This window comes from Callorhinus ursinus, unplaced genomic scaffold (assembly GCF_003265705.2).
Source record: "Callorhinus ursinus isolate GAN/ISIS: 27379988/994484 unplaced genomic scaffold, GSC_fseal_2.0 scaffold12, whole genome shotgun sequence".
NCBI lineage: Eukaryota > Metazoa > Chordata > Mammalia > Carnivora > Otariidae > Callorhinus > Callorhinus ursinus.
Window position 1 is genome coordinate 66826933 of NW_027397074.1, and position 11271 is coordinate 66838203.

At 33.9% G+C, this 11271-nt stretch overlaps 1 protein-coding gene across 7 annotated transcripts in view; it reads right to left on the minus strand.

The window, feature by feature from the left end:
* Nucleotides 1-11271, minus strand: part of GRM8 (glutamate metabotropic receptor 8) — a 752293-nt gene that overhangs the window by 481319 nt on the left and 259703 nt on the right. The window lies entirely within an intron of this gene.

An 11271-nucleotide genomic window follows, 5' to 3' on the forward strand; every position in this document is an offset into this window, starting at 1 on the left:
CCATGTATGTTCCTTTCCCTATACCTCCCCAATTAGCCTGGGAAAAGTGGTTGGTTCAGGATTCAATAGAGGAAAGTAAATAAGTAGTAAAAAGTAAAATAAATACTGTATGAATAAGAAAAATAAATGACCTGTTATTACCCTGGCCAGAAATCTACCCTGGCTCCCTCTCAACTACAGAATCAAGTTTCTTTTTCATGAACTTGTTGCTTTGAAAAGATAAGGCTAGGGGCGCCTGGGTGGCTCAGTCGTTAAGCATCTGCCTTCGGCTCAGGTCATGATCCCCGGGTCCTGGGATCGAACCCCGTGTCGGGCTCCCTGCTCCGCGGGAAGCCTGCTTCTCCCTCTCCCACTCCCCTTGCTTGTGTTCCCTCTCTCGCTGTGTCTCTCTCTGTCAAATAAATAAATAAATAAATCTTTAAAAGAAAAAAAAAAAGAAAAGGCTAAAACTGAATGATTCTGTTATTAAAATGAACGTTTCATTTAGGAGTAGGAATTATAACCTGTTTAATCTCTAAATATGATTTTAGATTTTTCAGGCTGATATAACACACAGCTCCTATGACATATTATGTCCCTGCCTATGTGTCCTCCTTTTATCTAGTTAAAACTTTCCTAATCATCTTCCTCCTACAGTTTCCACAAATTCTCTTCTGCAACATAAACACACACACACAAACACACACACACACACACACACAAAGGGGGGAAAAGCTTTTAAAGATAATTTACTGAGTACACTGATACAATGGGAGTTTTAAAAAGCACAAGCAAATTATTTCAGCATTATTTTGGCCAATTTTATATACCTTTCCCATTTCCTTGCCACCCACATGAAGTCTACACTATGTCTATTACCATAGGGTCCCAAGCTCAATAGCTTGAGTAAGTCACTAAGTGGTTTTCTGCAGGCAAATTTTGGATCAATATCCACAAACTAAAAACATCTCAGTCTTTAACCTAAGGACCTACTTGTGATTAATGATTTCACCACTGGCCAGGATGATAAAAAATCAAAAATCAAACTCTTTAAAAAAAAAGAGAGAGAGATACAAATGACATATAGCATTGTATTAGTTTCAGGTGTACAAAATAATGATTTGATATTTGTGTACACTGGGAAATGATTACCACAATAAGTCTAGTTACCATCTATTGCCACACAAAGTTATAAAAAAAAAAATTTCTTATAGGGCGCCTGGGTGGCTCAGTCGTTAAGCATCTGCCTTCGGCTCAGGTCATGATCCTGGAGTCCCAGGATAGAGCCCCACATTGGGCTCCCTGCTCAGCGGGGAGCCTGCTTCTCCCTCTCCCACTCCCCCTGCTTGTGTTCCCTCTCTCGCTGTGTCTCTCTCTGTCAAATAAATAAGTAAAATCTTTAAAAAAAATTTTTTTTCTTATAATAAGAACTTTCAGGATTTATTCTTTTGGTAACTTTCAAATATGCATTACAATATTATTGACTATAGTCACTGGATTGAATATTACATTCCCATGACTTGCTTATTTTATAATTTGAAGTTTGTACCTATAGACTATTTGTTTGTACCCATTTTGACCATTCTCAAACCTCCTTTCCCTCTGGCAACCACTGTTCTGTTCTCTCTATCTGTGAGATTAGTTCTGTTTTGTTTGTCCATTTGTATTCTTTTTTAGATTCCACATATAAGTGAAATCATAGCGTTTGTCTTTCTCTGATCTATTTCACTTAGCATAATTCTCACAAGGTCCATCCATGTTGTTGCAAATGGCAAGATTTCCTTCTTTTTATGGCTTAGTAATCCATAATATAAAAATATGACATATTCTTTACCCGTTCATCTATCAATGGACACTTAGGTTGTTTCCATTTCTTTGATATTATAAATACTGCTGCAATAAACATAGGGTGCATATATCATTTCTAATTAGTGTTTTCATCTCCTTCAGGTAAATACCTAGTAGTAGATTGCTGGATCATATGGTAGTTCTTTATTTGTTGTTGTTTTTTGTTTTTTTTTTAGAAACTTCCATACTGTTTTCTATAGTAGCTGCCAGCAGTGCAGAAGAATCACCTTTTCACCATATCCTTGCCAACACCTGTTATGTCTTATCTTTTTGATAATAGACAAGCATGAGGTGGCATCAAGCTTGAAGTGGTATCTCAAGTATAATTTTGATTTGTATTTCCCTGATGATTAGTGATGTTGTGCATCTTTTCATGTGCCTGTTGGAATCTGCGTGTCTACTTTGGAAAAAGGTCTATTCGGGTCCTTTGCCATTTTTTAATTGGTTTGTTTGCATTTTTGTTATAGAGCTGTATGAGTTCTTTATATATTTTAGAATGTTAACCCCTTATCAGATACTTGATTTGCAAATATTTTCTCCAATTCAATAGGTTAACTTTTCATTTTGTTGATGATTTTCTTTGCTGTGCAGAGGTTTCTTAGTTTCATGTAGTACCATTTGTTTATTTTTGTTCTTTCTGCTTTTGGAGTTAGGTCCAAAAAATCATTGCCAAGACCAATATCAAGGAGTTTATCACCCATGTTTTCTTCTCAGGGTTTATGGTTTCAGGTCTTATATTCCAGTCTTTAATCCACTACTTTATTGTGATCTCAAACTAAATATTGATCTTCTATGTATTTTAGATGTCTAAAGAGCAAAACTATGATTTGAGTTTATTAGTAATTAAAAGTACTGGAAGATTCTTTCTTAGAATGTGCTAGCTACCTTTCAAAAATATCTATTTCCTTTTTATGAGGATTAAATGTACAAAAGTCAAGTCTCATTTATTATCATAACCTGCTCTAGCAATCACAGAAAAGGAAGTTTTTCTTATCTTTCTGTCATGTATTATTGCAGTTGAATTAATTCTTATAGTTATAGTATGTCCTTAAAACAATTATACAAGTTAACTGATATTTAAAGTTACTAAAATCCATTTTTTACTTTTTTCTGCATAATTACTGTTTCTGCTGTCATAAATGTACTAGACTCTGAGAAGCTATATAGACTTTTATATTTGTTACTCAGATACCCTGAAATATGTTCAAAATTATTAATAAACATGTATACACAATATAAATTATTATACATAAAAAATTTCCTTAAACAAGACTAGATCAAGCAAATCAATATTTATCCCATTTCCCAATACCATTTTCCAGGAGCTTCAGGTCACTAGAATTGATTGCATTGACTTGGAAGAGCACAGAAGACATGTTATATCACAGGTCACAGGCAAGTCCTTAATTGTGTTTAAATGTTTCTGTATCTCTAAACGCTTCTGTATCTCTATGATAATATTTATTTAACAAACACATACAGCACTTGCTATGCCAGGCACTATTCTAAGCCCTTTATAAATGCTAAATAACATTTAACATTGTGAGTTAGTTACTATCATTATCCCCATTTTACAAATGGGGAAACGGCAGCATAAGAGAAGTGTCTTGCTCAAGTCCCTAGAGCTAGCAAATGGCAAAGTCAGAATTTGAGCCTAGAAATTGGGCTCCAGAGTCTGAGCTCTGCCCTTCAGTATTCAAAATTATTTCTATATTTGAAATCTAGTTTCAGTAGAAGGGTGTTATAGCTTTTAATTATGTGGGGAAAGAAGTTTTCCCTTTGATATATGAAATCTTTTTGTGGCCGCTCCCATGCAGACACTAAAGGTCTCCTCGATCCCCTACTCCCTGGCTTGGGTGCTTTCTTGCTGTGCTCTGTGCCTTTTCCTATAGCTGCACCTACCATGATTTCTGCATATTAAATATTAAGTTCTTTAAGGTTAAGGAGTAGGTCTTGTTCACAGTTGCAGCTCCAATGTGTACCTTGAGCTGATAAAGCATTGTTATAAATCATCTAGCAGCCAAAGAGTTAAATTGATTTCTTATCAAGTTATGACACCTATAATAAATAAATTTCTTCTCTTTACCCATGGGAGTAGGCACATATTCCAATTTTAAAATTACCCAGTGTGTGGAAAGAGGCTTGTGATTTAAAGGAAATGATACTGCAGAAAAATAAGTTAATGGATGGTTTATCCCTGGCTTGTCACAGAGCTTTCAAAATTTGGGGTGTTTCAAACTTAAAGACACTAAAGTCCCTCATTTGAAGAGCTGCACTGAGCATTTTAAGCTAAAAGTCAAAGAATATATACCAAGCTACTATAACAAAACGTTTCCATTAAAACCTTGCAGCAAAGAAACAATTGCCAGGTAGCACATTGCTCTCCACAAGAAATGACGTTACGTCATTTTGTGCAAAGGACATCAAAACAGCTTGTCAGTTTAACAGAGGATTTCGATATATCACGAGAAGCCTCTCACGTACCACTTTATGTGTTTCCAGGAAAATTGCTACAGAAGCTCTTAAGGCACAATAATTTGAACCTAACTAGACTTGTTAACCAACACAAACTATAACTTTTCTAAAATGTCTACCTCTTTACAAATGGATGCATTTGTTAGCAAAGTCCTACTAACTCTTGGAAAATATAGTTCTACAGAGAAACAATGATGCATTTGCTTTCATTCAGCAACATTCACTCAACAAATTGTTAATTATGTTCCTATTAAGTGCTAGGTACTCTGTTGGGTATACTTATAGGAGTCCTTCTTCTGACAATAAAATTGTATTTTTTTAATTGAGTTAGTAATTTCCAGATTTTTGGGTCCAGTTTAATAGCGTTAGGCAGTAAGTTGTTAGTATATGTGGGAAGAAGAACAGAATTGTAGTTGACGTAAATAATTCTACATTTTATCTTGGATGGCAGGAACATATATAGCTATATGTCAGTTTAAACATGCAGTTTGAGTGTTCTGATTAACTGCTCATTTTGCATTTTTGCCTAATTTGAGCAGGCAATTCCCTGAAATAGTCAAATTGAGTTTGGCATAGGGCTGGCCATAGGTTGATAAAATGAGGGAGCTGGATGGGCATTGGAAGACCAACTTCCTCCTAAACCACAAGCTCCTGAAGAAAAGAATGAGTTCTGTACCTCTGGGGCTGGAAATATTTCCTAGCACTGATTGTGCATCAATATATGATTGTTAGAATGAACGAATGACCCCATGTAACCCCTCTGTAACATACAAAAGGATATCCCATTTATAAAAATTTCCCAGAGGTACCAGACATGAAGATGGGTATTTGGTCACTACCCTAATAATATTAACCCTTCCTAAATGAAGAGATCATATTGAGGCTCTTAAGGCAAAATAATTTGAAGCTAACTGGATTAATTGACCAAGACAAACTACAACTTTACTAACAGCTATTAATTTCAGTGAGATTTCCTTAACTGCCTTAACTTTTCCTCACTGATTTTTTTTACAATTTTTTATTTATTAAATTTTTATTTTAATTCCAGTATAGTTAACATACAGTGTTATATTAGTTTCAGGTGCACAATACAGTGATTCAACAATTTTATATATCAGTCAGTGCTCATCATGACAAGTGCACTCCCTAATCCCCATCACCTGTTTCACCCATCCCTCCCTACCTACCCCCCTCTGGTAACCATTAGTTTGTTCTCTATAGTTAAGTCTGTTACTTGGTCTCTCTCTCTCTCTCTCTCTCTCTCTCTCTCTCTGGTCATTGGTTCTGTTTCTTAAATGCCACAACTGAGGAAAAACATTCGGTATTTGTCTTCCCTGGCTCTTTTATGTTTTGGTTTTGACTTTTTTGTTATCTTTTAAGTGGGGCACCTGGGTGGCTCAGTCATTAAGCATCTGCCTTCAGCTCGGGTCATGATCCCAGGGTCCTGGGATTGAGCCCTGCATAGGGCTCCTCTCTCATTCCCCCTGCTTGTGTTCCTGCTCTCTCTCTCTCTGTCAAATAAATAAATAAAATCTTGTTACCTTTTAGGCCATTCTGATTCTTAAGATAGAGGTTAACAAAATGATAAATTCCTCTTCATTTCCATCTTAAATTCTATTAACAATGCAACTTATCCAAGCTTATCCCTTTTTTATGCCTTTGATAATATGAAATCTGCACCTCCAATCATTCTGTACAGTACCCTTTCTACTATAATACATGTTTGCCTTATCTCCCCACTAAATTGTAAACCAGTATTAAATACCTACATGTGAGACCTGAAACCATAAAAATCCCAGAAGAGAACTCAGGCAGTAATTTCCTGACATCAGCCGTAGCAACTTTTTTCTAGATATGTCTCCTGAGGCAAGGGAAACAAAAGCAAAAATAAACTATTGGGACTACATCAAAATAAAAAGCTTCTGCACAGGGAAGGAAGCAGTCAACAAAACTAAAAGACAACCTACTGAATGGGAGAAGATATTTACAAATAACATATCTTATAAAGGGTTAGTATCTAAAATATATAAAGAACTGATACAATTCAATACCCAAAAAGCAAATAATTCAATTAAAAAATGGGCAGAAGACATGAACAGACATATCTCCAAAAAAGACATACAGATGTTCAACAGACACATGAAAAGATGCTCATCATCACTTATCATCAGGAAAATGCAAATCAAAACTACAATGCGATATTACCTCACACACATCAGAATGGCTAGAATAAAAAAACAGGTGTTGGCAAGGATGTGGAAAGAAAGGAACCCTCTTGCACTGTTGGTGGGAATGCAAACTGTTGCAGTCACTGAGCCTCAAAAAATTAAAAATAAAACTACCCTAGGATCTATCAATCACACTAATGGGTATTTACTCAAAAAATACAAAAACACTAATTCAAAGGGATGCATGTCCCTATGTTTATAGCAGCATTATTTACAATAGCCAAGGTATGGAAGCAGCCCAAGTGTCCATTGATTGATAAATGGACAAAGAAGAATCATGACCATGACCTTTGTCAATTTACTAAACATCTCTAAGCTCAGTTTCTCATCTATAAAACGGGCATAAGTGCAATTCCTCCCACAGAATTGTTGTGAATTATGGTAAGAAATATGAAATAATGCATGTAAAGTAATTGGATTGAATTTGGCACATGGTATTACTCACAAACATTAAAGGCATACTTTAATACTAAAATATATACATTTAGGAATGTTTTTAAAAGCTGCTTCCTTTCTTCCAGATAATTACATATTAAAAATTAATATTTAGGGGTGGCAGTGAATTCAATTCTTCATAAAATAATTCCCACCCTATATATCTTTTATGTCAAAGCATCTACAATTAGCATTAAAATGCACAAATATACTCATGTATGATTAAAGTATGTGGTACAAATATCAATAATTACTATAATTTAAATTTTTATTTTGTTCTAATTATTGTCACAGAAAAGTAAACTATTTTCTTCAGCACAAGGATAAACTGAATTGGCCTGCAGTTCCCCCACAACTATCTCTCTTCACATCACCCAGAACCCCGAGGCATTGTGAATCTCTAGTGTTTCATTATTTGCTTATTTTCAGGACATTCAACCATGCCTCTTGAATCACTGAAGAAAACAGCAGGTTTCTGGTTTTTGCTTTGTTTTGTTTTAGTCATAACCATTTTAGCTTCACTTCAATATGATCATCATCCCAACTGTTTCTTTGGAAGCTTATCTTGCAAAGCCAATAAAAGACTGTGTTCCCAAGCCTAGAGACTTTCCATTTATAGCTTTCCATTAAGCCTCTTAAAGGTAGGTATTTATTCCAATTAAATATTTAAAAGGTAGGTCCTTTTATGAAATGGCTTTTTTGTTCATTCAAAAAGGGATAATTATTTATACTTTGAAATCCTTTCTAATAGGATTTGAGTTGACCTACAACAAAAGACATAAATAGATTAAGATTGTTAAAATAAATCAAAACATATCAAAGCACTGGAAAAGATGACACAAATATAAAAATCATTTGATTATACACAAAATTTAGCTCTGAGCTTCCATGAGACTAAGCAAAAATGAAAATACAATTGATTAAGCAATTCTCATTACTTTATAAAGCTGATCTGTAATACTTTTATATACTAATTCTAAGTGTGGTCTTGGTACTAAATTCCAGTAGGAATTTATCTTTTGGGCCTTTCTTCAAGGAAAATTGAGTTTCATAATACAAAGTATTTTCATCAATGACGTTCAGTGGCTGCTTTGAACTTCAATAAAAGTCAATAACATGACATTATGCCAGTAACTTTAAAATTATTTTTAGCCATGGAACCTAGAAAATAAAATATTATGTAGCAGCTCAGTATATAAAATACATAAATAAGAACTTCTCTAATGGAAAGAGAGTTAAGAGGCCTGAAGCTACCATAATCACCAATTATAGAATCTGGGTGAGGAAAAGGCCTATGTAGCCAATAAGCTGATCATATTAGCTACAAATATAAAAATGCAAATCAAATGTCCTACAGCTAATATCAAACTTAATAGTAAAAGATTGCATACTCTTTCCATAAGACTGGGGACAAGGCAAGGATATCTACTCACATCAGTTCCACTGAACATTGTACAAGAGGTCTTGGCCAGTGAAATAGAGCACAACGGAAAAAGGAAAATAAGGCAAACAGATAAGAAAGGAAAAAGCAAAGCTATCCTTATTCACAAACAACCTGATTGGAAATATAGAATATCTTAAGAATCTTAAAAAAAAAAAATCCACTAGAACAAATAAGTTAATTGAGTAAGGTTGCAGGATGTAAGATCAATAGACAAAAATCATTTGTATTTTTATATACAAGCAACAAACAATTGAAAATGAAACAAAAAATACATTTATAATAGCACCAAAATCCATGACATGCTAAGGAATAAATTTAAAATGTGTGCATGGGTAGTACACTTAAAACTACAGTATTCTTGAGAAAAATTAAACAAGAGTTAGATGTGCAGATTGCTAAGGATTGAATTATATCCCAGTAAAATTCATATGTTAAAGCCCTAATTCCCAGTGTGGTGGTATTTGAAGATAGGACCTTTGGGAGGCAATTAGGTTATATGAAATCATGAGTGTGGGACCCTCATGATGAAATTAGTGCCCTAAAAGAGGGGGCATAAGAGAACTTGTTTCTCTCTCTCCATACACAAAGAAGAGGTCATGTGAGCACACAGCAATATGGCAGCTGCCTCCAAGTCAAGACAGAAGCAGCCCCACCATGAAATCTACTCTGCTCACACCTTGATCTTGAACTTCCCAGTCTCCAGAACCATAAGAAAATTAATTTCTTTTTTTAAGACATCTAGTCTATGATATTTTGTATTGACAGCCCATGCTAAGACAGAAATATACCATGTTCCTGGATCAGAAGACTCAACGTTGTTAAGATCATATCAATTTACTCCAAATTATTCTACAAATTTAGCATAATCTCTATTAAAATCCCATGAGGCCCATATGGCCCAGAAATTTCACTCTTAGATATATACCAAAAATAATTGAAAACAGGGACTCAGATACATGCATACCAATGTTTACTGCAGCATTATTAACAATAGCCAAAAGGTAGGAACAACTCAAGTGTCCCTCAACAGATGAATGGATGAACAAAATATGGTGTATACATACAATGGAATATTATGCAGCCATAAAAAGGAATGGAGTTCTGACACATGCTACAATATGAATGACTCTTGAAAATGTTATTGCTAAATGAAATAAGCCAGACACAGAAGGACAAATATGGTATGATTACACTGATATGAAATATTTAGAACAGGCAAATTCATAGAGATAGAAAGTAGATAAGAGATTACCAGAGGCTAGGGAGTATTACTGTTTAATGGGTACAGAGTTTTTGTTTGGGGTGATGGAAATCTTTGGAAATATTGGTAATGGCTACACAATATTGTAAATGTAATTAATACCGCTGAATTGTATACTTAAAAATGGGCAAAATGGCAAAATTTGTTATATATATTTTACTACAATAAAGAAAACTACTTCCAAAAAAAATCCTAGAAAGCTTTTCCATAGAAATCTACAAGTTGATTGTAAAATATACATAAAAATGTAAAAAAACCTAGAATAACTAGAACTATTTTGAAAACAAGAACTAAGTTAGAGAACTTATATTACCTGACCTAAATATTCACTATAATGCTCCAATAATTAAGACAGTGTAGTATTACTGTAAGGGTGGATATACGAACAGTGGAAGAGAACAAAATGTCCAGAAAGAGAGTCATATTTGATCAATTAATTTTCAACAAAGTGCCAAGGTAATTCAACAGGGAGAGGAATGTTTACAATGAATGGTGTAGAACATCTGGATATGCACTTGAATAAATGAACTTTGATCTCTCCTTACAACATACACAAATTAACTCAAAATGGATCATAGACCTAAATGTAAAAACTAAAATTATAAGTCTCCTAAATAGAACAATTTGAAAACTCCAAAATTGATTAATTGAACTACACTAAAATTAAAATCTTCACAAGCTCCGTTAAAAAAATGAAAAAATAAGCTACAAACCAGGAGGAACTGGGATGAAATATTATATATTTTTTTTATTTATATTTTTATATTTATTTTATTTTATTATATATTTTATATACATATATATGCGCTCACACATATATGAATATAGTCATATATATATCAATATATATCAATAATATATATAATATCCATATCTGTACATATATATATATAGATAAAGTGGTGTGGGGTGGGTGTGTGTGGAACTTGTATCCAGAATTTAATAACCTACAACTTACCAAGAAGACAAAAACTCATTTTAAAAATTGTCAAGTGATTTGAACACACTTTTAAAAGAAGATGCACAAATGGCCACTAAAGATTGTACAACTATACTAATCAACAGGAAAATGCAAATTTAAACCACAGTAAGATATCATTACAAACCCACTAGAATGGCTAAAAATAAAAATAGTAGAGCAAGTGGAAATCTCACACCATGCTGGTGTCAAAGGAAAATGGTGCAATGACTTTGTAAGGCAGTTTGGCAGAATCTTATAAAGTTAAACGTATATCTATCATATGACCTGACAATCCCAAGAGTGATTAAATCCTACCCTACAAAAATACCTACAGCTGATTTAGTCATAATAGCCAAAACCCTGGAAAACAACCAAACTACGCATCAATAAAGGAATAGATAACCAAATTGTGATATATCCATTCAATGGATACTACTCAGCAATAAAAAATAGGCAAAAGAAAGAAAGAGAGAGAGAGAGAGAGAGAGAGAAAGAAAGAAAGAAAGAAAGAAAGAAAGAAAGAAAGAAAGAAAGAAAGAAAGAAAGAAAGAAAGAGAAAAGAAAAGAAAAGAAAGAAAGAAAAGAAAAAGAGAAAGGAAGGAAGGAAGGAAAGAAGAAAGAAAGAAAGAAAGAAAGAAAG